The sequence below is a fragment of the Petromyzon marinus genome, chromosome 47, assembly GCF_048934315.1.
Source record: "Petromyzon marinus isolate PM22_M1 ecotype Great Lakes invasive population chromosome 47, UKy_Petmar_22M1.pri1.0, whole genome shotgun sequence".
Taxonomy (NCBI): Eukaryota; Metazoa; Chordata; class Hyperoartia; order Petromyzontiformes; family Petromyzontidae; genus Petromyzon; species Petromyzon marinus.
The window spans coordinates 2,150,343-2,176,246 of record NC_133713.1 but is presented as its reverse complement, the minus strand read 5'-3'; the positions used below and the strand labels follow the sequence as shown (position 1 = coordinate 2,176,246).

Below are 25,904 nucleotides of genomic sequence, written 5' to 3'. Positions count from 1 at the left end.
ACGCGGGCTGGTCATTACATTGAGAGACCCGAATATGAACGCCTGGATTGCAGAGCGTATGCAGGTTAACATCATTCAAACTGTGAATGAGAGTGGGATTTGACAGGTCACATCATGGCTAGAAGGGATGGATGGACGATGGTTCAACACTCATGATGAAGTGACAGCCAATTGGTGGAAAACATTCCCTGGAGGATGTGTGCAGGTGGCTAGGACAAATTATGGAGGTCTCAATCCAGCAGTGGATTGACGATGGCGATCTGGATGATGATGATGAAGGCGACATGGGAAATTCTATAGATTGGGGCCTACAGAGGGAGTGCCGCGGTGGTGAGCTGTTAACTTCCTCGCCTGGTATGCAGGAGGTCGTGAGTTCGATCCCGACCTGATGCCTCAGGTTTCTCCCTCCACATTTAGAAACTTGCGGTTAGAGTGTTTAGCTGCTATCAATTTCCACGAGATAAGCCACTTCGTTGAGCTATAATTTGTGGCCAGGTCGCTTCTGAGCAAGAGCTACATAGCATAATGGGCTTTACCTGATCAAATAATAAATAGTATAGTTAGGAGTGGGCTGGTGAAATCGCCTTTCTCTCTCTCTCTCCCTCTGTGTTGCTCCAAATTACTGTGCATAGACACTTATAAAGTACAACAGTACTCGGTGATGCCCACGATATAAATTCTGTGATTATCGTCCATGCTGTCCAACGCTGTAATTATATTGTCGGGGAATTGCCCATATTAAGTATGTGTGTCAGTGCAGTGGGGAGCTGTGGCGCAGCGGTGAGTGCGCTGTGCTACGAACCCAGCGTCTAGAGTCTGATTACCGCATATGACTAATAACAGTGGCGGATACTTCAGCTGGTCCTGGGCCTGCCCTAGGTTTACTCAGCCTTAAGTAAATACAGTACATGGTACGGTGTGTAAAATCAGCACTGGGGAGACAAAGGTGGCCGCACATGGTGGCGGCCACCCACCCCCTCGTGTTCCGTGCTGAACTTCACAGGTGCTCGCTAACAGCACTTGGCCAAGCACCTTTGCGTCCTCTATATGGGGGATCTTTGTCTCTGTGCGTGCGTGTGTACGAGTGAATGGATCAGTTGGTACAGTAGGGGGCACAGGTGGTGTATCAGCCAGTCGTCTCAGTCAGTCGACCCGTGGCATCTGCGTCTGCCCCGTGCCCTCCTGCCAGCGGGCGTTCGACACTTCACGTGGCCTCAAGGTGCACATAGCCTGGCACAAGCGTCGTGGTGACATCACCGCTACTTAGTGGCGAATGGCGGTTGTTGTTAGGAGCTCGCCAACATCCCCTATACTGCTAAATGAGCTCTGTCATTCTCGACATGATATATAACGTCATAGTGATTATTCGGTGTTGTGTATTGTAGAGGTTTGCATTGAACTAGGACCCGTATCTAAGACAGACGAGGGGACCTTGCCTATAGACATCTGGAAACAAGTTCAAACAGCTTTGACTTTGCCAATGGAATAGGGAATGACAAAACCGGTCCAGAGTTCCTGTTTGGGGCGCCGTGAAGCAACGGTGTTAATTGATATGTCGGGGGTCGTGGGGTTGGATCCCGACCCTGATGCCTCATATATTTGGAGTTTGCATATTCTCCCCGTGGTCGTGTGGATTTTTCTCCAGTTCCTCCAGTTTTTCCCTCCTCATTTAGAATCAATCTCACACGTCTGTAGTGACTGTGCTTGTCACTATGGTGCCGGGGCTTGCGAAGCCACGGCCGGTAATGTGTTGTCATGACGGGCAGCCCGGGTTACGGGATGTAGTACCAGCCCTAGCGGGGCTTGGGTGAGTGCTGGTTAGCGCGAAGGCACCGCGTACAGTGTGCGGTGCAGGCTCCCGGTGAGGGAGCGATAGGGAGCGTCAGCCAGCCAGGGTTACGGTGGGGCATGATACGCTCGTTGACTTGCTGTCACGTGACCCGACGATATTGGAGGGGGGGGGGGCACCGGTGGACGGGGTCCGTGGGGCGGTCACGTGGTCCAAAGGAGCTCTCAGGAACCTTCGAGAAGGAGCTTGAGAGACCTGGAAGGTGGGCGGGGCGAAGGTTGGAGCCAGCCCCAGCCCGGGGGGCATATAACGAGGGCCCCGTGAGGAGCTCGAGGTTCTTCGTGTGCCGGTGTTACGAAGATCCACGTCGGGGAGAAGAAGTCTCCAGCCACGCGGTCCAGGACCCCGTTTGTGGTCCGGACCGGGTTAGCGAACCGTGTCTAGTTCTGCCGTAGCGTGGCTAGATGGGCATTCGAGACTCGAGTGTAGATCGTGTTGTGTTGTGTGTTAATGTGTAATAAATAGTATTGCTCCCAAGATCACGTCTGCGGCTCAGTTGGCTGCTATAAATGTCCACGTGATAAGCCACTTTGTTAAACTATCATTCGTGGCCAGTTCAGTGGGCCACACCTGGTTGAATAAAAAGTTTAGTTTATAGTTTTTGTTGAACTAATGCTGCGGAAATTGTGCACTCCCAGAAGAATGGTGTGGCTAATGGGATGTGTACATTTTAAAATTAATTGCCACGTGGAGAAACGAGATATGTGGAGGAGGCGAATTGTCTCCTTAGTTATCGTTTTTCTTTTATTCGCCACAGCGATGCGAATGATCGATGTGTTACATACAGAGATTGGGACGTATTTATATTCACTGGGGTGGGTAAGTAGCTGGATGGCTGGGTGGATATCTGAGTAGCTGGGTGGCTAGGTTAAGGGTGGGTGGTTGGATGGCTTGCTGGGTGGCTGTTTGATTGGGGAGCAAGGTGCATGGGTGATTGGATGGCTGGCTGGGTGGCTGGGTGGGTAGGTGGTTGGGAAGGCAGGGTGGCTGTGTGGCTGGCTTGCAAGGTAAGTGGTTGACTGGGTGGCTGGTTGGGTATTTGGCTGGCTGGCTGGGTGTGTGGCTGGGTGGCTGAGTGCATGGCTGGGTGGGTGGTTGGGGGGGCAGGGTGGCTGATGGGCTAGCTAGTTAGCTTTGTGGCTGGCTGGCTGGGTGCATGCGCGGGTGGCCGGTGGGGTGCGTGTGTGCTTGGGTCACTGGGTGGTTCGGTGCATGGGTGGGGTGGGTGGCTGTCTGCATAGCTGGGTGTCTTGTTGGCTGGCTGGGTGCGTGGCTTAGTGGCTGGGTGGGTGGCAGTTTGCGTGCGTCGTTCAGTGGCTGGCTGGGTGGGTAGCTAGGTGGGTGTCTGGGTGACTGGAGGGGTGGTTTGCTGGGTGGGTGGCTGGTTGGGTGCATGGGTGGGTCCATGGCTGGGTGGATAGCTCCGTGGGTGGCTGGGTGGCTGGCTGGTTGTCCAGGCGCGTGGCTGGGTGGCTGGATTTGGTGCTCATTGAGATTGGGTGGGGCTCGAGTGGGTTGGTGCACTCAGAATTCAATTCCCCAGAGTAATAGCAGTGGAACGTGGGCAGACGGAATATACTCGAGACTCGAGCGTCGGTAGTTGGTGCCCCGTGCTGCACTCGCTCGCATGCGTGAGTGGCACTCGTGCGGAGAGCCGATCGTCGCCTTCGCGTTTGCAGCCCATCACCACCGCACGCCCACAAACATCGTTATTATGCCACACGTGTAGCAGTAGACGCATACACACTTCGTCCTCATACAGTTCACCCGTGTGCGCACACACACACACACAGAGCCAGGACCAACAAATATTGAATTATTCTGTTCAGCTTAAAAGGAAGTAAAATCATCTTTCATTCTTTTTTAAATTAATATTCCGAATGACCCGTTAGGCACAAATCCCGATGCACGCTCCCAAGGGCCTCCGTGACCTTCGAGTCATCGCAAATAGTAAGCACAAAAAGAGGCAGCGCCACCTCTTGAACGTCTGACCCACGGACGCTCGAGTGACAAAATATCAACGCACGCGGGCAGCTCTGCATCACGCGGGTCGGTTCTTGCATCATTGAGTCTGGTCTCCTGTGCGCGGTCAGACTGTGAACAGTCAACGCAAACAGAAACCATCTCAGACAGGGGCGGGTGGTGGAGGGAGAGGCCACGGTGACTAGATGTTAACTACTTCGCCTGGTATACAGGAGGTCGTGGGGTTGGATGCCGACCCTCAGGGCTGCTGTATATTTGTAGTTTGCGTGTCTCTCTCTCCCTGTCTTCGATTGAATTTTTCTCCGAGTCCTTCGGGTTTTCCCTCCATTTAGAGTCAACGTCACGTGTTTAGAGTATTTGGCTGCTTTATATTTCCGCGTGATAAGCCACTTCATTGAACTATCGTTTGTTGCCAGTTCGCGTCTGTAAAAAGAGCTTCATAGCTCAGTGTGCCTTACCTGGTAAAATAGATCAACTTCAGCAAACCGGTATGTTGGAGAGTGAAGTAGTAACGAATCGGCACGTTTTGTTTACTGACAAACCTTACTAATTGGCTGTATCGGGTGGCGGTGTGTTAACGACACATTTATACCCGCGCGATCTGACCCGATGACACAAAGACTTCACTGTGAGTGATATTGGTCGCGCGTAGCCTCACTACGTGCTGCCCCCCCCCCCCCCCCAGATTCGAAAAAAAACAGCTTCCTCATCGGTCTTAATGGCATGGCCATCGCGAGACCTTTGGGCCACTCGGTGACCACTATCCCCTTGCTCGAGGTGGCCAATCAGAAGGGTTTTCCCCCTCGTCCGGGTTCGACACGGGGGGCAGTACCGGGAATTGGTGCTTGCGGTGTTTGGGTGGCAATCCCGCAAGTCACTTTTTCACCGAGTTCTCTGGCACTGCCATCGATGGCTTCATTGAACTCGACCGGGGAGAACGTTGCCTGGATTTCGTCCCTGGTGGAAACGGTGGCGACCCAGGGGTGACGAATGCGCGAATTTTGCTGTAGTGCTGGAAAGGTTTTGGTCGAGGTTGTGTGTAGCAGCAGATAGAGGACGGTGGCCCAAAAAGCCTGTGTGGGTTGGGAGGGGGGTCGAGCGATATCTGGGGTTGTGTGGAGATCCCCGCCGCGTCGTCGGAGCTGACGTGAGAGCAGCAGATGCACACTGGGTGGTGAGTGTGATTGGTGAGGGTGGTTGGGTGGGTGGTGAGGGTGGTGATTGAGGGTGAGTGGCGAGTCAGTGGCGTGCGAGAGTGAAATGCGCATATCCGAATAGCATGGTTGGCTACGCACGGTGCGAAAGAAGTCCAACATACGTACATACAAATGTGGGAGCGAGCAGTGAGAGTAAGTGGTGAGTGAAGGTGAGTGAAGGTGAGTGGTGCGCAAAGTCGAGTGGTGAAGGTGAATGGTGAGTGGTAGGTGAGTGTGAGTGGTAAGTCGACTCAGCCCTACACGAGTACCTTAGTGCGGTGTGTAAACATCAACATTGGAGAGACAAAGGCGGCCGGGTTTCGTCCTAGCCACATAAGCATAGTGCACCACCCCGACCTTCATCGGTGCTACTCGCTAACAGCACTTGCCTCAACAGCTTGTGGAGGCTACAAGGGGAATATATGCCTTTTGTTCAGGATGGTTTTCAGAATTATCAGGCAAATCTGTGACATCACAGCAAGTGACCTGGATACAGTCCCATTGGTGAGCTCCTCTGGCAGGCTAGGAGGCTGCACTGGCTGGGTCATGTAGCCCACATGCCCAGAGATTGCTTGGGATAAGCAGATAAAACCAGGGGGGAGGGGGGGGGAGTTAGCATAGTGGGGAGTGCTGGTTGGTGCCTTCGATAATCATTTAAGCCATACACCTGGGACTGCCCCATTGCATCATGTAAGCGAGACTTGGCTATTTTGTGGCTTAAAAGTACACGTAGCCTGGTACAAACAAGAATCCCCCAGTTTAACCGATTCTGCTGTCGGTATTGCGCCAACGAGAGCAATCAGATACCACAAAGCTGCCTCTAAGATTCCTTTTCAATTGATCTCTAATCCACCCTCCCTGCGACGGTTAATAATGTTCGTGGCATTTCAGTCAAAAGGAGCTCTAAATAAGCGCATATACAAAATTACGTGATCAGGGATTTTTGTTGTGCATTCACGAAGTGTCTGGGCTGAGACTATCAGCCCACTGCAGGACACAGAATATTTATTTATCTTGGAGAAATCCGATGAGCTGCGAAGCTTTTTTTCACAGATGTCCAGTAAAAAAATAACCTGGTTTTAGAAAAGGCCAGTCAATGTGAGTTCATGGATGTGTATGGGCCTCTGCGTGAGTCTACAGGTCTCTGCGTAAGTCTATGGGTCTTTGTGTAAATCTATGGGTCCCTGTGTCAGCCTATGGATATCTGTGTCAGTCTATGGATCTCTGTGTAAGTCGATTCATCTCTGTGTAAGTCTATGGATCTCTGCGTGAGTTTATGGATCTCTGTTTCAGTCAATGGATCTCTGCATAAGTCTATTGATCTCGGTGTGAGTCTATAGATCTCTATATGAGTCAATGGATCTCTGTACACGTCTATTGATTTATGTGTAAGTTTATGGACCTCTGTGTAAGTCTATGGGTCTCTGTGTAAGTCTATTGATCTCTGTGTACGTTTATGGATCTCTATGTGCGTCTATAGATCTCTGTATACGTCTATTGACCTCTATGTAAGTTTATGGATCTCTGTGTAAGTCTATGGGTCTCTGAGTGATTTACTGGTGACCGGGCTGATGCCGTAAACTTGCTACACTGGAGGAACCCAGTTTAGGGTCATGGACGGCGACAAACCTGGATCTGAACCCAGGATTTCAGCAGCGCCATCACGGCGCTCTGACCTCTGTGCCAATCGGCCTCTTCGAATTCCCGAAATTTGGGAATTGAGAATGCAATTAGAATACAGATTATTTCTTTATTTAAGGTGGTGTGTTATTTTCCTCGCCTGGTATGCAGGAGGTCAGGGGTTCGAACCCCACCTTGACACCAGTATATTTGGAGTATGCATGTTTTCCGCGTGGTTGCGTGGATTTTTTTCTCCATGACCTCCGGTTTTACCTCCACATTTAGAAACATGCATTGAGATTATTTATATATATTTTTTTCTGCTATAAATGTCCAAATAATAAGGCACTTGTTGAGGTATCAATTGTGGCCAGATCGCTTCTGAAAAATAAGTTAATGCCTCAGTGGGATTTGCCAGATAGGATGGGGATTGTTTAGTTTTTATTTGTATGTGTTTGGGTGAATTGTTTATCTTTCTTGTACTTTGCAATACTATCATGTTTTTTGTATTGTTTGTTGTTGTAACGTTCCTACCCGCCCCTACTGGACATCTGTGACAAAAGAGCTTTAAAGCTCATCGGATTCCTCCAGTGTAAATACATATTCTGACTTTGAATCTCTGGATGTCACCACCACTGGCATTCATCAATGTGTGTCCATGTACAAGTCACGTTTCTCCGTACGTGCAGCTTATTCCAGATTATCTGAAAAATAAATAAAATATACGGGCTGATTTCTTTATTTATGTGACCGCAAACACTCGAAGCAACATCTAATTAGTACGTAGCTTGACGCTTTGCTTAATGGAACGATTTATATCCTGCTACAGCCTAGCCACATGCATGAGTAGTTATAGCGACTCATGCACATATTATGACAATCATTGATCCGGATACATATGAATGAAATAAGCATCAACTGCCAGTGGTTGATATCTAGTTTTTTTTAATGCGATGGGTTTGTTCCTGTGCGGTCAATGAAGCGAGGTCAGGTCACACGGTGACTACGAAGTTCTGGATCTTGCCGTGAAGTGAAATCCAGCATGAGGCCCACTGTAGACACTGAAGCCCCCCCCCCCACTTCCGCCAAAGCTCAGGCACACGTTCATCTGTACCTCACCTGGAGCGCGTCAGTGACCGCAAGCCAGATCTCAGCGCTCACGTTAAATCTGGTTTTCATAGGGGTCACCTTACACGCTCCGCATCCCTCCTGCCTACCCTTGAAACATGTCTCGCCTTGAATGACATTGCCAGCGGGAGAAATACAAATGGGTGTGAGTAGAAGTGGGAGGGACAAGGGTGAATAGCATGTCAGTATATATAACGTGCCCTTTAGGGTTGGGTAGCATCTTCGCGTTCCGTTGATTCTGTTCTTTCGTTATTTCGGGTCGTGGTCGGACCCTGGCGTTACTCGCATTGCCATGAGCTCTCTTGGTTGTGGCCGTCTGCAAGTGGCTTTGGTTGTTTTCGTGTCACTGCGAAAATGGCAGAGGATGAGTTATGCTGGTATTTTTTTTCTTCTTCTGTACGACTGCTGATGCAGATGCAGAGCTACAACTGCAATCTCACATTCAGGTGGTCAAGCCAGAGAATGGCGTCAGGAGCCAGCGGAGTGTAGCATCGTTGCTGTGTTATTTCCGTATTTGTGGATTGGGGAAATCGCTCTGCTATACATGTGTGTGGTCTGTTCTGGATGACCACAGTCGCACCGCGACCAGAGAGTTATTAATTTTCCATTTGTGCATAAGGTATCCGAATGACATTGGCAGCGGGAGAAAGACAAACGTGGGTAGTGGCGTAGGGGGGCAAGGGTGAATGTCATGTCTATACTAAATATATATTAAACGTGCCCTTTGGGGCAGGGTAGGATATTCGCGTTCCGTTGATCCTGTTCTTCCGTTATTTCGGGGCATGGTTGGACCCTGGCGTTTCACGCAGTGCCATGAGCTCTCTTGGTTGTGACCGTCTGCAAGCAGCTTTGGTTGTTGCCGTATCACTAGAAGAATGACAGGAGGAGGACCAGTCATACCGGTGGAGGGAATCACCTAGCACACGCGTGAAATTTCGATATTTCGTTATTGTTTAAAAAAAAAGTATCTTGGAGGCCGGCAGATAGGTGTGGAGTTCATCTGTACATTATACAGAGCGTGTCGGTGACCACCTATGAAAACTGAACGTAACGAAAGTGCGACAATTTCGTATTTATTTGCAGCGTTGATAGTGCTGTTTGGTGCTGGCTGCTTGACGTTTGGAAGTTTCGACGGTGGTGAGAAGTTAACCACGTTGCCTGGTCGCGGGTTCGTTCCCGACCGTGACGCCTACTGAAAACTTGGAGTTTGCGTCTCTCTCTCCCCATGGTGACTGCGTGGAATTTTCTCCAGCCCCTCCGGTTTTTCCCTCCACATTTAGGAACGTGCGTTTAGAGTATTTGGCTGCTATAAATGTCCACATGATAAGCCACTTCGTTGAGCTGTCATTTGTGACCAGGTCGCTTCCGAAAAATAGCTATATAGCGTAGTAAAAAAAAGTTTATATTTAGTAAAAAACGATGAATCTGTAAACGTGTTCTGAAAGATAACTGCAAGCAGCATGAGAGATGGGAGAGAGCAGCCACAGACAGTGAGTGAGAGGCTGTCAAGGAGAGTGAGAGTTGATAAGTGTGAAAAGATTGAAAGATAGAGAGGGCGTGAAAGAGTCAGAGAGAGAGAGGTTGTATGTGGGAGAGAGCGTGTGAATGAGATCGTGAAAGACTTAGGGGACACAGAGAGAGTGTGGGCGAGAGAGAGAGCGTGAGACAGCGTGAGTGAGAGAGCACGAGACAGCGTGAGTGAGAGAGAGCGTGAGATACTTTTTTGACATTTAAACAACTTTTATTGCTGCCAGCAGCAACAGCACTGGAGGCGATTTTGATACGAAATACACAAAGTCACCAGCAACACAAAACAACTGCTATAAATCCACGCGCTGTGGCGCTAAATGCACCGCGCACAACACGAAAGAAAAGTTGATTGGTGGTGGTGTTCAACGCGCACCCTACGGTGACGAGCGAGCGCTTCAGAAGGTGAACATGAGGGTGCCGTCCACGCTGGTACAGAGGGCTTTTCCGGCTCCCCAGTGTTCGAAGAAGACTTGCACACGGCCAAGGCAACAAAGGAGTGACTCAAGAAGAAGCACATTAAGATCCTGGAGTGGCCTAGCCAGTCTCCAGACCTTAATCCCATAGAAAATCTGTGGAGGGAGCTGAAGGTTCGAGTTGCCAACGTCAGCCTCGAAACCTTAATGACTTGGATAAGATCTGCAAAGAGGAGTGGAACAAAATCCCTCCTGAGATGTGTGCAAACCTGGTGGCCAACTACAAGAAACGTCTGACCTCTGTGATTGCCAACAAGGGTTTTGTCATGTTTTGCAGAGGGGTCAAATACTTATTTCCCTCATTAAAATGCCAGTCAATTCATAACATTTTCGACATGCGTTTTTCTGGATTTTTTATTGTTATTCTGTCTCTCACTGTTCAAATAAACCTACCATTAAAATTATAGACTGATCATTTCTTTGTCAGTGGGCATACGTACAAAATCAGCAGGGGATCAAATTTTTTTTTCCCTCACTGTACAGTCACCAGAAAACAAATAACAAACACTATAAATCCATGCGCTGTGGCGATAAATGCGGCACGCACAACAGAAAATAAAAGTCACTTGGTGGTGGTCATCGCGCGTGGCACGGTGACGAGCAAGCGTTTCAGAAGGTGAACATGAGGGTGCCGTCCATGCTGGTACAGAGGGTTTTTCCAGCCCCCCAGCGTTCGACAAATACGCGCACATTACCAGCATGTGTGTGGTATGCGTGCTCCAGCCGGAGGCGTGCCTTGAGCAGGCCCCTGAACACTGGAAGCACAGAGCAGCCGTCAGTGTCACCTTCCAACATCTTTTTCCTCATCATCTTTTTCCTCGTTCTGTACACCACCATCTTCGCCTGAGCACAGGCGAAGTTGGCGAAGTCATGGCGCTTGATAGCCCGGTAAGGCACCCCATATACGAAGCTGCTGTTGTAGAAGGGCACCCCCAGTTTCCTGAAGATGTCCCCCAAAAGGCGGAACATTGGTTTGAGGCGCTGGCAGCATAAGTACTGGTGGGGCACATCCTCCCTGGCACCGCAGGAAATGCACAAGTCTGTTACTCCCGGCGAGATTCGGCTGAGCCACACGGCCGATGGCAACGTGCAGTGTACCAATCTCCACTGGAGGTCACCGCAGCGTTTGGCTACGAGAGACTTGTACATTTGTTTCCACTGGGGGGCGGCCGCAATGAGAGGAGAGAAATGGTCTCTCCGTTTTGTGTCCGGTAGGTCGGCCAGGTCCCGGGAATGCAGCCCCTTGACACAGCCACGTGTAGAGCGCTTTGTTCGGGGCACTCTTCAGGGGCACGTTCCTGCAGCCTCGGAGCTTCAGTAGCTTGCCGGAGTCGCTGTGGCGAGGGGGGCTACGCACAGGAGCAGCACAACTCCGGGAAGGAGGAGGAGGGGGGTGGAGGGCCGCTACCGTCCCCCGGCGTCTCCAGCTTCAGGCGCAGTTCCTTCACGGCGCAGAGCAGAGCGAGCGAGCGTGAGAGAGAGATCATGAGAGTGAGAGAGCGTGAGCGAGAGAGCATGAGAGAGAGAGAGCGAGAGCAGCGTGAGACAGAGCGTGAGTGAGAGAGCATGAGAGAGACACCGTGAGAGAGAGCGTGAGTGAGAGAGAGCATGAGAGAGACACCGTGAGAGAGAGAGAGCGTGAGTGAGAGAGAGAGCATGAGAGAGACACCGTGAGAGAGAGCGTGAGTGTGAGAGAGAGCATGAGAGAGACACCGTGAGAGAGAGCGTGAGTGAGAGAGCATGAGAGAGACACCGTGAGAGAGAGAGCGTGAGTGAGAGAGAGAGCATGAGAGAGACACCGTGAGAGAGAGCGTGAGTGAGAGAGAGAGCATGAGAGAGACACCGTGAGAGAGAGCGTGAGTGAGAGAGAGCATGAGAGAGACACCGTGAGAGAGAGAGCGTGAGTGAGAGAGAGAGCATGAGAGAGACACCGTGAGAGAGAGCGTGAGTGAGAGAGAGAGAGCATGAGAGAGACACCGTGAGAGAGAGCGTGAGTGAGAGAGAGCATGAGAGAGACACCGTGAGAGAGGGCGTGAGTGAGAGAGAGAGCATGAGAGAGACACCGTGAGAGAGAGAGCGTGAGTGAGAGAGAGAGAATGAGAGAGACACCGTGAGAGAGAGCGTGAGTGAGAGAGAGAGAGCATGAGAGAGACACCGTGAGAGAGAGCGTGAGTGAGAGAGAGCATGAGAGAGACACCGTGAGAGAGATCGTGAGTGAGAGGGCATGAGAGAGACACCGTGAGAGATAGCGTGAGTGAGAGAGAGAGCATGAGAGAGACACCGTGAGAGAGAGCGTGAGTGACAGAGAGAGTATGAGAGAGGCACCGTGAGAGAGAGCGTGAGTGAGAGAGAGAGCATGAGAGAGACACCGTGAGAGAGAGCGTGAGTGAGAGAGAGCATGAGAGAGACACCGTGAGAGAGAGCGTGAGTGAGAGAGAGAGCATGAGAGAGACACCGTGAGAGAGAGCGTGAGTGAGAGGGCATGAGAGAGACACCGTGAGAGAGAGCGTGAGTGAGAGAGAGAGCATGAGAGAGACACCGTGAGAGAGAGCGTGAGTGAGAGAGCATGAGAGAGACACCGTGAGAGAGAGCGTGAGTGAGAGAGAGAGCATGAGAGAGACACCGTGAGAGAGAGCGTGAGTGAGAGAGAGAGCATGAGAGAGACACCGTGAGAGAGAGTGAGTGAGAGAGAGAGCATGAGAGAGACACCGTGAGAGGGAGCGTGAGTGAGAGAGAGAGTATGAGAGAGGCACCGTGAGAGAGAGCGTGAGTGAGAGAGAGCGAGTCTGTGGCTTTGTTAACTTCACGAATCTATGAGACTGCGTGACGGATCATCTACATTAGCAGCTCTCTTTAAAAGAACACGCATACACACACACGTACACACTCTCGTACACATTCACGCATCCATTCCGGTACTCACAATTGCACTCTCGTACGCACACACTACATATTCTTGGTTCTTTCGGTGAAGTCACGTAGATAGAAAATAATAAAATAAAAATAATAACAAATTAAATTAATAAAAAAAACTCATGACGATGCGCTAGCAACACAAGCGGTCGTCACCAGGCAGAGACGACCGCTTGTGTCGCGATCGAAACGTCGTGAGTTATTGGTTTTTATTAATTTCATTTTTTTGTATTATTTATTACATTATTTTCTATCTACGTGATTTTACCAAAAGAACGAAAGAATATGAATTCCTGCATTCACGAAAGATTTAAGTCAGGCTAGGTGCACTCAAGGTCATCATGTTGAGTGCGGAAGGCTCGCAACTAGGCAGGAGGTCACGGGGCACATCCAGGTGCCATGGCTTGGCTGACTGAGATGACTGTCAAATGTACGACCTGTGCTTCTCACTGTGCCAACTCGCCGTGTTTTAGTCGTCTGGTACTCCGCTCGTTCTTGTGAGCGTCGTCTCTACCTCCCTGCCTTGTTCTTGGAGGGCGACTGCCTCCAACCCCCCAGCAGCGTCCTTCAGAAGCTTCATCCACAGAGGCCGATCTTGTCAGAATTGTATACAGCACTGTCGCTCAGTCCCAGCTCATTCGAGCTTCAAGTCTGCTAGTTCGTCTCCGGTTCCAGATGTCTCTCATTACACATTCTGTACCGCCCACCAGACCTGAGATTGTCCAACCTCGTAGAACCCGCCTATGCAGCGATCGTTGGCTTCATCATCGCTGACAATTTGAATTTATCCAGCTCCGCAAACTCTGAGTTTGTTCGCTTGCCTCAGTGACGTCACCACCTCCTACAACCTACCGACGGCAGACAATGTTACCAAACATCGCCTGTCAAGAGTACAGGCGCGGTACCCTCTTACAGTGCTGGGCTGCCACGGTGGCGAGATGTTAACTACCTCGCCTGGTATACAGGAGGACGTGGGTTCGATCCCGACCCTGATGCCTGTGGTTGCGTGGATTTTTCTCTGGGCCCTCCGGGTTTTCCCTCCACATTTAGAGTCAACGTTACGTGTTTAGAGTATTTGGCTGCCATACATTTCCACTTAAGCCACTTCGTTGAGCTATCTTTTGTGGCCAGGTCGCTTCTGGAAAAGAGGTACATAGCTCAGTGGGCCTCACCTGGTAAAATGAAAAAGTCTAGCGTATGTATATTGCCATTTCCTCATCATGCTCGCTTTGTCCCGGAGGCAAAATCCCTGCACGGGAGATTCCCCCGTTCAGTTCAGATTTCTGTGCTGTTCGGAAATCACTGCGACGGGGTCGGACATGCGGTGAGCGTCACTCCCCCCCTCTCTTCTCTCACCCGAGGCGCGTGCGGGCGCCCGACCGAGTGAGGGCGGCCGATTGGCTCAGTGACGCCGAGGCAATTGGCCGCCCCCTCACCCCGACTCCGGCCCGCCAATCTCAGACCCTGCCCGCGCAACATGCGCCATTTCATGGCAGACGGTGGTTAATCTAACGCAAGCTCTGGCCGAATGCACTGGCGAGTATGTAAGTTTATTGTGTTTTTTTCACACGCCATTATCATTAAAAGTTCATATTTTTTATTCATGAATGTTTTAACACATTTATCATGTGTATCGTATCATTGAGGATGTTACTGATACCACAATGAAGCCCTCACAGGTAAGAATTAGCACTATCAATAACGCATCTCCATTGGAATCGTGTTATGGTAACCTCTTATAGCGCTGTTTCCTATAGCGCTGTCAGCAACGCATCGCCATTGGAACCACGTTATAGTGACGTCCTACAGCGCTGTTTCCTATAGCGCTGTTGGTAATTAATCTCCATTGGAACCTTGTAATAGTGACCTCCTAGCGCTGTTTCTTATAGCGCTGTCGGTAACGCATCTCCATTGGAACTGTGTTACAGTTATCTCCTATTGCGATGTTTCCTATAGCGCTGTCAGTAACGCATCTCCATTGGAATCGTGTTATCATTGACCTCCTATAGCGCTGTTTCCCATAGTGCTGTCAGTAACGCATCTCCATTGGAACCGTGTTATAGTGGCCTCCTATAGCGCTGTTCCGTATAGTGTTGTCAGTAACATATCTCCATTGGAACCATGTTATAGTGACCTCCTATAATACTGCTCCGTATAGTGATCTGTTTACCAAGAGTGCATCCTGAGCACTAGAATAAGTATTCCTGTGCAGTTGTTGGTAGCAGCTGTTGCATCAGGGTTCAGCATACACCGTCTGGAAACCATATACTTGTACCTGTGAAGCCACCAACAAGCTCAATACAATCTAACATGCGTGCCAACAATAATAATAATACACATACGAACACAATCTTTGTAGCTAACCACCAGATTCAACCCTGAACCACACTCAGTGCCCTCCATTACAACCAGGAGATGATGCTGCGCGGTCACCTGGCCGGCACTTCACTCGTGACCTTTTCCGACTCTTCAGCTGCTCTAGAATTCAATCGATTTTTGAGCGACAACTTTAGCAGCATCGCCTCCACCATCAGTCCATCTATTATGGCCTGTCATGGACCAACCCCCTTTCTTCTCTCACCCCCATTCTCTGCACTTCTCCCTCCGAACCTGTTACACCTTCAAAAGGTTCTTAAACTCATTTTGAAACTAAAAAAACCGGTTCCCTGGATCTCCTACCAGCGAGTACTTTCGAGAATTGTGCCGTCGACATTGCGATCATAGTTTTCCATGTTGCTGATATCATCTTTCAGTCGGGTCTATTTTATACATCACTTAATTTGGGCCCATTGACTCCTTTATTGAATAAACCCGACCCTAACCATGGAAAACTTGCGAATTACCGCCCTATTACCAGCTTATTAATAATATCCAAGATCCTGGTGCACCTCATCCTTGTCAGGATCAAAGATCACTTCACTTAATCCTCTAATTTCTGCCCCCTTCAGTCTGCCTATGGCGCAGCTCACTCCACCGAGACTGCACCCGTCAAGATCACCGACGACATCACAGCCTTTATCGACTCCAGTTCCATCATTGCTTCGGTTTGCCTCGACATACGTGCCACCGTGGACACATTAAACCTCAAGATTTTTTTTATTGAAGTGCCTTAGAATCCGATTTCGCCATCAGCGGCACAGCTGTGCAGTGGCTTTTGTCATCCATCTCTGACAAAAAGGTCCTACGGCAAGGTCGGCAGGCCCTCAACCACAGTCATCACATCCACTGCAGGGTGTCCCCCAGGGATCTATCCCTGGGTCCTTTACTGTCTTCAGCCTACATCTCTCCCTAATTGGATGCCACGGTGGCGAGATGTTAACTACCTCGCCTGGTATACAGGAGGTCGTGGGTTCGATTCCGACCCTGACGCCTGTATATTTCGTGTTTGCATGTCTCTCCCGCCCCGTGGTCGCGTGGGCTTTTCTCCACATTTAGAATATTTGGCTGCTATAAATTTCCACATGATAAGCCACTTCGTTGAGCTATCATTTGTGGCCCGGTCGCTTCGAGAAAAGAGCTACATAGGTCAGTGGGCCTTACCTGGTAAAAAAAAAAGTTTACTTTTAGTATAATCATGTCACAACGGCACCTACACCGATCACACTCAATCATACTCTTCACTAACCTCCACTCAAGGCCCGGTCAACCTCGACAATTGTGCGTCTGCCGTCCAGCACTGATTTTGGTCAAATCCCTGCTCATTAAATCCTGAAAACAAAATCCGTGGCTCTTTTCCAAGGCGCCAGGCAGCATCTTACAACGGCGTCACTACCCCGAAAGAAATACGGCGAGCTCCACCTTCGGTTCCTCAAATCGCCTTACAATCTCCAGGTATCAACTTGGACTCCACGAGCTCCCTCGACAACGACATCCCCAACTCAATAGACACATACACGCAATAACTCTGCCGCAACGCCTCATGGCATGTTCGTCCACTGTTGACCACAGCCACACAGAAAACACACTCCACACTTGCATCAACATTCACCACTTGCTTTGAATATTGTGAAGCCATCCAGACTGGGACATCAGCAAAACTTATGAGAATAGGGTCTACCCTTTCTGGCAACAAAATAGATGTTAAGATGTTAAAACACCAAACAGAAACCTTTTACAAGGAATCATGTCTGCATTAACCATGTCAACTTGTGGTGAACATGCAAACAAAAAACATTAAACGGCGCAGACTCCCGGGGCCACGCAGCTTAACCTGGGCCTCCACACCATCATGAAGGCCCTTAATTATCATGAGCGGCTGGTCGAGATAGGGTGGTCATCTCTCCGGGTTCTACCCAGTACAATCCGAGAATTGGCATCTGTGTTCGGGTGGCTGGAGTGGATTTGTATCGAGATCTGGTGCCGACATCGTTGAACTTTATTGCAGGCTCCTGCACAGTTTTAAATACCTGCACAGTTTTTTATTACTCACCCACAGACCCGCTCGCTCATTCATTCATTCGTTAATTCCTCGAGTCACTCACCCACTCACCCCATAGGGTTGCCAAGTGCCTAGGGTTGACCCGGTACAGTCGGGGAAATTAGCATCTGTGTTCGGGTGGTAGCAAGGATGTATTTGTGCACGAGATCTGGCGCCCGTTATTTGGGTTGAACTTCAATGCGGGATGCCGCACAGTTTCGACAGACCTCGTGCCGACTGAGACACGCGCGTGTGCAGGGGTTGGTCTGTGGGAACGGCTTTGACCGCAGTCGGAGACTCTGAAGGAATGAAGAATAGCCCTCAGCTCCTGCCCCGCGATGGTATCGTCGCCCTTGACAGGGAAATAAATCAGAGGTGAAAGTCCCTGTTGGAATTCCCCGCACCTCTCCTGCAGCAGACGGACGGAGAATATGGCATCCGCGCAGGACCGCCCCTGCCTGAAACTGCTCTGGGGACTCTGTAAAGCTTCTCTCATCATGCTTCCTTGGCAACGTGATGTTGAATAATCACTGTGTAACAAAACATTTTGTTCCTGGGTAGTAAGTGTTATTTCCGAATTGTTTATGCCTCAAAAGTACAGAAAATGGCTATTATTCCCCAAAAACTTTGCTATTGTGACCAGGACAGTGATATTTTGAAATTTACCTATTTTCCAGAACATTCCAGATAGATTCAGTGCTAAGTAAAATTGGAGCAACTTCTCGAACATTCTAGTAATATAAATAGTAGTATAAATAAAGGGACCTTAAGCCCACCAGTTCAGCTTAGTTCCAGCTGCCTAAGTGAATACATATCTGCATTTTTCTGAGATGGCATCAAGAGGATGCAAGCATCCGGCAGGTGCATTTTGCTATGTCTGCGGCCAATTTATCAAGACAAGAGCGAAAAAGTACTCTGTGGAAGCATCTGCTAAGATGTGTGAGGCCTATAAGGCATATTTCGGCATGCCTGTCAGGGATCAAGACTAACCCTGGGAACCTCATTTCACCTGTGAGCAATGCAAAAAAAACTCTGGAAGGTAAGATGGACAATTGTTGTTTGGAATTTTATGTTATAAAATTAGTTAACATTTTAAAATTGTCAAAAATTTTTATATTAAAATGTTTTACAATTTTCACTGTTATTGAAAAAAGATATCATATATTAAAAATGTTGCGAGTATCTCTTACACATTAGTCATGGGTGAAATAAATGTATTTTTGTAGGATGGTACAGAGGCGAAAAGAGAGCCATGAAGTTCGCTATCCCAAGAATTTGGCGGGAACCCACTGACCACTCAAGCAACTGCTACTTCTGCATGGTGGACCCTTCCAAACGTTGGACTGGCAAGAATGCACCTGCTATCACGTATCCGGACCTTCCTTCATCCATCGCCCCGGTGCCACACTGCCATGAGCTCCCCGTACCCACTCCTCCGGAGAGAGAGCAGCCATCTTTAGAAGAAAGCAGCAAGTCAGAGAGCGAGGAAGACGTAGATCCAGATGATAATCTTAGAGGTGGAGCTGAGGAGAGAAACCCATACTACCCCAACCAAAAATACCTCAACGACTTGATCAAGTCCAATGCCGAGCTTTTGACGTCTAAACTCAAGCAGTGGAACTTGTTGGATGAAAGTGTGCAAGTCGCAGATCAGAGGAAGCGTCACCGACCTTTTTGCAGCTTCTTCACCCGTCAAGATGGGCTCTGCTTCTGCCACAATGTGACCAGTCTGTTCGAGGCAATCGGAATCGCCTGTAACCAGAATGAGTGGCGCCTCTTCATTGACAGCTCATCCAGGAGCCTCAAATCCGTGCTGCTCCATAATGGTAACAAGTACCCGTCACTTCCACTGGCTCGCGCGGTGCACCTCAAGGAGGATTACATCAGCATCAAGACCTTGCTGGATGCCTTGAAGTATGATGAGTACGACTGGGAGGTCATCGGAGACTTCAAAATGGTGGAATTCTTGATGGGTCTCCAAGGCGTTTTTTATCAAGTTTCCCTGCTATCTTTGCCTTTGGGACAGCAGGGACACGAAGGCGCCCTGCCACAGGTGGGACTGGCCACAGCGGGCCGAGTTCTGTGTGGGAAGGAACAACGTCAAGTGGGAGCCACTGATGGATCCCCGGAAGGTACTGATGCCACCACTGCACACCAAATTGGGTCTTATGAAGCAATTTGTCAAAGCTGTAGATAAGGAGTCGGCAGCCTTCAAGTACCTTCAAGACTTCTTCCCTAAGCTGTCTGAGGCAAAGGTCGAACCACAGATAAAGAAGATCCTGGAGTGCGATTAATTCCCTAAGAAGCTCACAAAGTGGCTTGGGACAGCTTTGTCGCAGTGGTTCGTGGTAAACCTGGGCAATCACAAGGTCTAAAACTATGTGGAGCTGGTTGACACTGGTGAAGAACTAAGGCACAATGGGCTGTAATATGTCCCTCAAAGTCCACATTCTTGATGCTCATCTTGATAAATTGAGAACATGGAAGCGTACTCGGAGGAGCAAGGCGAGCACTTCCATCAGGATATACTTATACTTTCAACGCCGCTATCAAGGACAGTATAACGCGAACAATGTGGGAGACTACATTTGGGGGCTGATTCGTGAAAGTGATTTACAGTATAATCGTAAATATATATAAAAAAACTACTCACTTCTAAATCTTTTGTAGTAATTTTTGTATTACTTTAGTATAAATACATGTTCATTTTGATTCACATGTTTTTTTCTGAGTTTATATGAACGAAAATACACAAATGTGCCTGTTTTCTCATTGAAATAGATACATCTCAAAATATCAATGTTCTGATCCCAAAAGCAAAGGTTGTGGGGAATAATAGCCATTTTCTGTACTTTTGAGGCATAAGCAATTAGGAAATAACACTTACTACCCAGGACCAAAAATTATGTTAAATCGTGTAATCTTTGCACGCCATGGAGTGAGATGCCCTAGCTCTGGTCGGCACCTTTTCCCCACAGAAACAACGCCCGCATACATTTCTCAGTCACTCTCCGTCTGTAGTCTCAACCACGCGGTAAACTAAAGTTCAACACAAGACGGGTGCCAGATGTTGGTACAAATCAATTCCTGATGCCAATCCCCGCACTGTCCGGGTGAAATCGGGACACGTGCAAATCAAGTCCGTGGGTGCGTGAGTGGGGAGCGGTAGTGTAGTGGCTAGCGCGCTACGCTACAAACCTGGCAACCCAAGTTCGATTCCCGCTCACGGCCAACATCAGTGACCATTATCTGAACCGGTCCTGAGCCTCCCCTAGGTCGATTCAGTCTGAAATGAGTACCCGGTGTGGTGTGTAAACATCACCACTGGGGAGACAAATGCGGCCGGGCGTGGTGCTGGCCACCCACCCCCTCTTGTGCAGTGCCGGCCTTTATAGGTGCTCGCTAACAGCACTTGCCGCCATAATCTGTGCACTTTAAGGCCACGTGAAGTGTAGAACGCCCGCTGGCCAGTCACGGGAAAGATACAGGTTCCATGGATTGACTGACTGAGATGACTCACATGCACAACAACAAACACACAAAGATCCCCGTTATAGCCTTCAGATACTTTTGGGGCAGGTGCTGTTAGCGAGCACCTATGCTTGCCAGAACGGGGAGTGGGTGGCCAACACCTCGCCCAGCCGCCTTTGTCTCCCCTAGTGGCGATGTTTTTACGCACCGCACCAGGTACTCATTTGAGGCTGAGTAGACCTAGGGAAGGCCTAGAACCAGTGCAGATAATCGTCACCGGTGTGGTCGTGAGCGGGAATCGAACTCGGGTCGCCAGGTTCGTAGCGCGAACCGCTACACGCTCACAACTCAGCCGTTCGATCTCCTCTGCTTCCCCGATCAGTGCTGTTCTGAAACATCACTCAGGCTTACAGCCAGCGTCCTCACCCTCCGCACCAGACCCCCTACCCTCCTCACCAACCCCCTCACCACTCCTTCCCCCCCCCCCCCAGCCCATGATGGTGATTATATATTATGGGTGGTGCTGAGCTTCGATGATGATGCTGCTGCTGATGATTATACTATCGGTGATGGTGGTGATCACACCCCTACTATGCTGCTGCCGCTGCTGTTTGCTGTCGAGGTTAACACCGTTGCTAAGCAAAGGTCAAAAACGTCAAGCAGCCGGCAACAAATAGCACCGTTATGATAGCTGTAATAGATAAGAGTTTACGGCTGTCATTGATTGAGCGAGGCTATTATTGTTATTGTGAAAGCTTGGGGTGCAAAAAGACGATGGTGATGGAAGGAGGGAATGATAAAGTGCAACAGTGCGAAGGAAGAAACGCAGTGTGGTGAGTGAGTGTGTGGGTCAGTGTGTGAGTGGCTGGGTGAGTGAGTGGGTCAGTGAATTGGTAAGTGGGTGGGTGAGTGAGTGCTTTGGTGGGTGGGTGAGTGGGTGGGTGAGTTGGTGAGTGGGTGGGTAAGTGGGAGCGGTAGTGTCGTGGGAAGTGTGTTGCGCTACGAACTCGGCCCACCGAGTTCGATTCCCGCTCACGGCCAACACCAGTGACGATTATCTGAACCGATCTTGGGCCTTCCCTCGGTTGGCTCAGCCTCAAATGAGTACCTGGTGCGGTGTGTAAACATCGCCACTGAGGAGACAAAGGCGGCCGGGCGTGTTTCTGGCCACCCACCCACTCGTGCTCTGTGACGGCCTTCATAGGTGCTCACTAACAGCACTTTCCACAACAGTTTGTTAAAGCTATACGGGGGTGAGTGAGTAGTTGTGACCTGTCGTGCAGTGGTGGATGAGACGAGACAGTCAGTGTCTGGCATAGACTGAGTCTTCAACATGAGCGGAGGAATTTACGAGAACAATACTTGACTAAACTATTTTTATTTTACCAGGTCGGGCCCACTGAGCTATGTAGCTCTTTTTCAGAAGCGACCTGACACACATGATAGCTCAACGAAGTGGCATATCACGAGGAAATGTATAGCAGCCAAATACGCACATTTCTAAATGTGGTGGGAAAAACCGGAGGACTGGGAGAAAAATCCATGCGACTGGGCGCCGCGGTGGTGAAATGTGAACTACCTCGACTGGTATACAGGAGGTCATGGCATCGATCCCAACCATGACGCCTGCTGTATGTTTGTAATTTGCATGGTCTCCGTGTGGTCCCTTGGATTTTTCTCCGGGTCCTCCGGTTTTTCCGACCACATTTAAAACATACGTTTAGAGTATTCGGCTACTACAAAATCTCCACATGATGATAAGCCACTTCGTTGAGCTATCATCTGTGGCCAGGGCGCTTCTAAAAAAGAGCTATATAGCTCAGTGGGCCTAACCTGGTAAAATACAAATAGTTTAGTTTCATAGTTTTCGTTTTGAATGAGCGAGTGAATCGGCGAGTGTTGATTCATCGATCACAATGACTGCTTCATTTTGAATTCGTGCTTTGGAGAATGACGATATCATTCTATATATATTTTTTTATATACACATCGTTATTATTATCAAACAAGTGAGACCAGCTGTTGGATTAACGCTATGGGGCATTACTACTGAACCCGAGTAATCCTTAACGCGCGTTAACCCTGGGGCATCACAGCAGAGTCACGAGAATCCTGAACAAATTGCGTTGGTGATGCCGCTGCCGCTGCTGTTGCAATGGCGGTGGTGCACAAACACAGCTAACAAAAAGCAACTCAACTCGTTCCGTGTCAATGACAAAACTGCGCGTGTGTACGTGGCATCAACGTGACAGGTGGGGAAGCGGTAGTGGAGCGGTTCGCGTAAAACGCTACGAACCCGGCGTCCCGAGTTCGATTCCCGCTCACGGCCAACACCAGTGACGGTTATCTGAACCGTTCCTGAGGCCTCCCCTAGGTGGACTCGGCCTCAAATGAGTACCTGGTGCGGGGTGTAAACACCGCCACTGGGGAGACAAAGGCGGCCGGGCATGGTGTTGGCCACCCGCCCCCTCGAGTGTCGTGGCGGCCTTCATAGGTGCTCGCTAACAGCACTTGCCCCAACAGTTTTTCTTAAGATAAAAGACACATAACAGGCGGAATCTTCAGCTTTCTCTTAACATGAAGAAGGGCCCTTGCCTGAAACGGCTCCGATTATAAATTTGTTTCCCTTTAAAGCCGTGCACACAAACGCACACGGTGTGCTATTGGTCAATGTTTTGAGTTCTATTGTTTACAGTCCTAAGCCTGCCGAATGCATTCCGTCTCTCCCGTGCTCATCTCGCGATGACGCCAGCACCGCACGCGTGCCTGGGACGCTCGATCTCTCTCTCTCTCTCCGAGTGCACTTTAAGCAACACCAATACCCACGTCTTGTTTTCACATTACGGCTTCATGCGTGCGGAGTGCTGATTAAACTCCCGCCGCAGGATGCACGTTGAACTTCTTTCGCACCGCACGTAGCCAACCGTGCTAATCGGAGGTGCGGGATTTTTAACGTGGCGCGAATTTTTCGCACGGAGGCTGTTGGGGGGGGCGGAGGCGATAATCAGAGATGAGCGCTTGGGAAGCAAGGCAGCCAGAACCGACGCTTTGAAAAAAAATTCCCGAGCTCTGGTGGTCCGACCTCGGTCTGTGCGTTCATCTCCATTCGTGGAGTGTTCATGATTATTATTATACACGTGGGAGAGAAACCGGAGTACCCGGAAAAAAACGCACGCGTCCGAGGGGCAGTAATACTCAACGCCTCAATGGTTAATTTCCCGAGCTCTACAGTCCTACATTTGGATGCGTGCCCAACTCAATCAGTGTTTATCCATTATAGGAGTCTGCGCTGCTATAAAGCGACAGGACGTCAATGCGTCAAGCGGAGTACACTTAAGAGATTACATCGTCCGTGTGTGTTTGTGTGTGGGGGGGAGCGGTGGCGCAGTGGTTAGCTAACCCGGCGACCTGAGTTCAAATATTTGAACAGGTCCTGGGTTTCTCCTAGGTCGACTCAGCCTTAAATGACTGCCTGGTAGGGCGTGCCAACATCAGCACTGGGGAGACAAAGGCAGACGGGCGTGGTGTTGGCCACCCAACCCCTCGTGTGCCGTATCGGCCTTCATCGGTGAGTGCTAACAGCACTTTCCTCAACAGTCTGTTACATGCTATACGGATGACCATTGTCTTTATGTAAAGGGAGCGGTGGTATCGTAGTTAGCACACGCCTGAGTACCAAAGGCGTGTAAACATCAACCCCGTTGTGCGCCGTTCCGGCCTCAAGATGTGCTCACGAACTCCACTTGTCCTAACAGTCCGGGTATCCCTGACGGGGGATATTTGTCTTTGTGTGTGTGCGTGTTTGGAATGTAACAGTTAGCGTGCTGCGCTACGAGCCCAGCGACTCCATTTCGATTCCCGCTCACGACTAACAACAGTGGCGAATATCTGAACCTGTTCCGGGCCTCCACTAGGTCAAGATAGTCTCAGATGAGTACCTGATGCGATCTGTAAACATCAACACTGGGGCGACAAAAGCGTTCGGGGATCGTGCTGACCACCCATCCCCTCGTGTGCCGTGCCGGCCTTCATAGATGCTCGCTAACGACACTTGCCACAAAAGTATTTTAAGGCTATAGGGGGTTCTATAGGCGTGGTAGCTCGCGACCCATCCACTCGTGTGCCGTGCCGGCCTTCATAGGTGCTGCTACTCGCTACTAGCGGCACTTGCCCCAACAGGGCTCACACATCCCATATGCACGGCGCGTGTGTGCGCGTGTTTCGTGTGAGCGTGACCCGCAGAGCGAGGGGGCGAGACAGCGGGAGCTGAGGGAGACTTTCGGGAGGGCAAGAGGCGAGAGGTCATGGTCAGGGGTACGGCAACCCGGGCTGCGATTAGCACGGTTGGGCTACGTATGGTGCGAAAGAAGTTACACATACACACAGACCAAAATAACAAGAAGCGACAATTTGTTCGCATTCTGTAAAATATTTGAAGAGCGGCCAATGCACTGTGTGGTGAATACGAGACGGTGGGTCCTTAATAATGGTCACGAAGCGGTCCTTGAAGAGCCGCACGGAGCTCCGGAGCCGCAGGTTTCCGAACTCTGAGCATGGTGGAGAAGAGAGGTAGGGAGGGAGAGAGAGGGCGTAACGTGAGGGAGAGGAGATTGGGAGGAGAGCAAGGAGATAGAGATTACTTTGATAATGCTGTTTATGTCTGGCTACGTGACGCTTTGGGTCATTGCTTAGCAGCTCACACACACAAACAGAGACACACATAGACACAGAGACAGACACACAGAGACAGACACAGAGACAGACACACATAGACGCAAAAAGACACACAGAGACAAAGAGACAGACACTGGGCAATGAAGAACACTGATCAATGAAGAACACTGGGCAATGAAGAACACTGATCAATGAAGAACACTGATCAATGAAGAACACTGGGCAATGAAGAACACTGATCAATGCAGAACACTGGGCAATGAAGAACACTGGGCAATGAAGAACACTGATCAATGAAGAACACTGGGCAATGAAGATCACTGATCAATGCAGAACACTGGGCAATGAAGATCACTGATCAATGAAGAACACTGGGCAATGAAGATCACTGATCAATGCAGAACACTGGGCAATGAAGAACACTGGGCAATGAAGAACACTGATCAATGAAGAACACTGAGCAATGAAGAACACTGATCAATGAAGAACACTGAGCAATGAAGAACACTGATCAATGAAGATCATTGATCAATGCAGAACATTGATCAATGAAGAACACTGGGCAATGAAGAACACTGATCAATGAAAATCACTGGGCAATGAAGAACACTGATCAATGAAGAACACTGAGCAATGAAGAACACTGATCA

The 25,904-nt window shown here is 49.7% G+C and overlaps 1 protein-coding gene across 2 annotated transcripts in view; it reads left to right on the top strand.

Moving 5' to 3' along the window:
- LOC142931035 (uncharacterized) overlaps positions 1-24,597 on the top strand; it is a 44,098-nt gene extending 19,501 nt beyond the window's left edge. Inside the window, exon 3 of one of the 2 annotated variants that reach the window (XM_076074285.1) lies at positions 24,397-24,597. The gene's annotated coding sequence lies outside the window, so the exon portion shown is untranslated. Of the gene's footprint in view, positions 1-18,335; positions 19,822-24,396 lie in introns of those variants that run through there. The other variant, XM_076074284.1, reaches the window with a different exon arrangement.
- Positions 24,598-25,904: the final 1,307 nt, after the last annotated feature.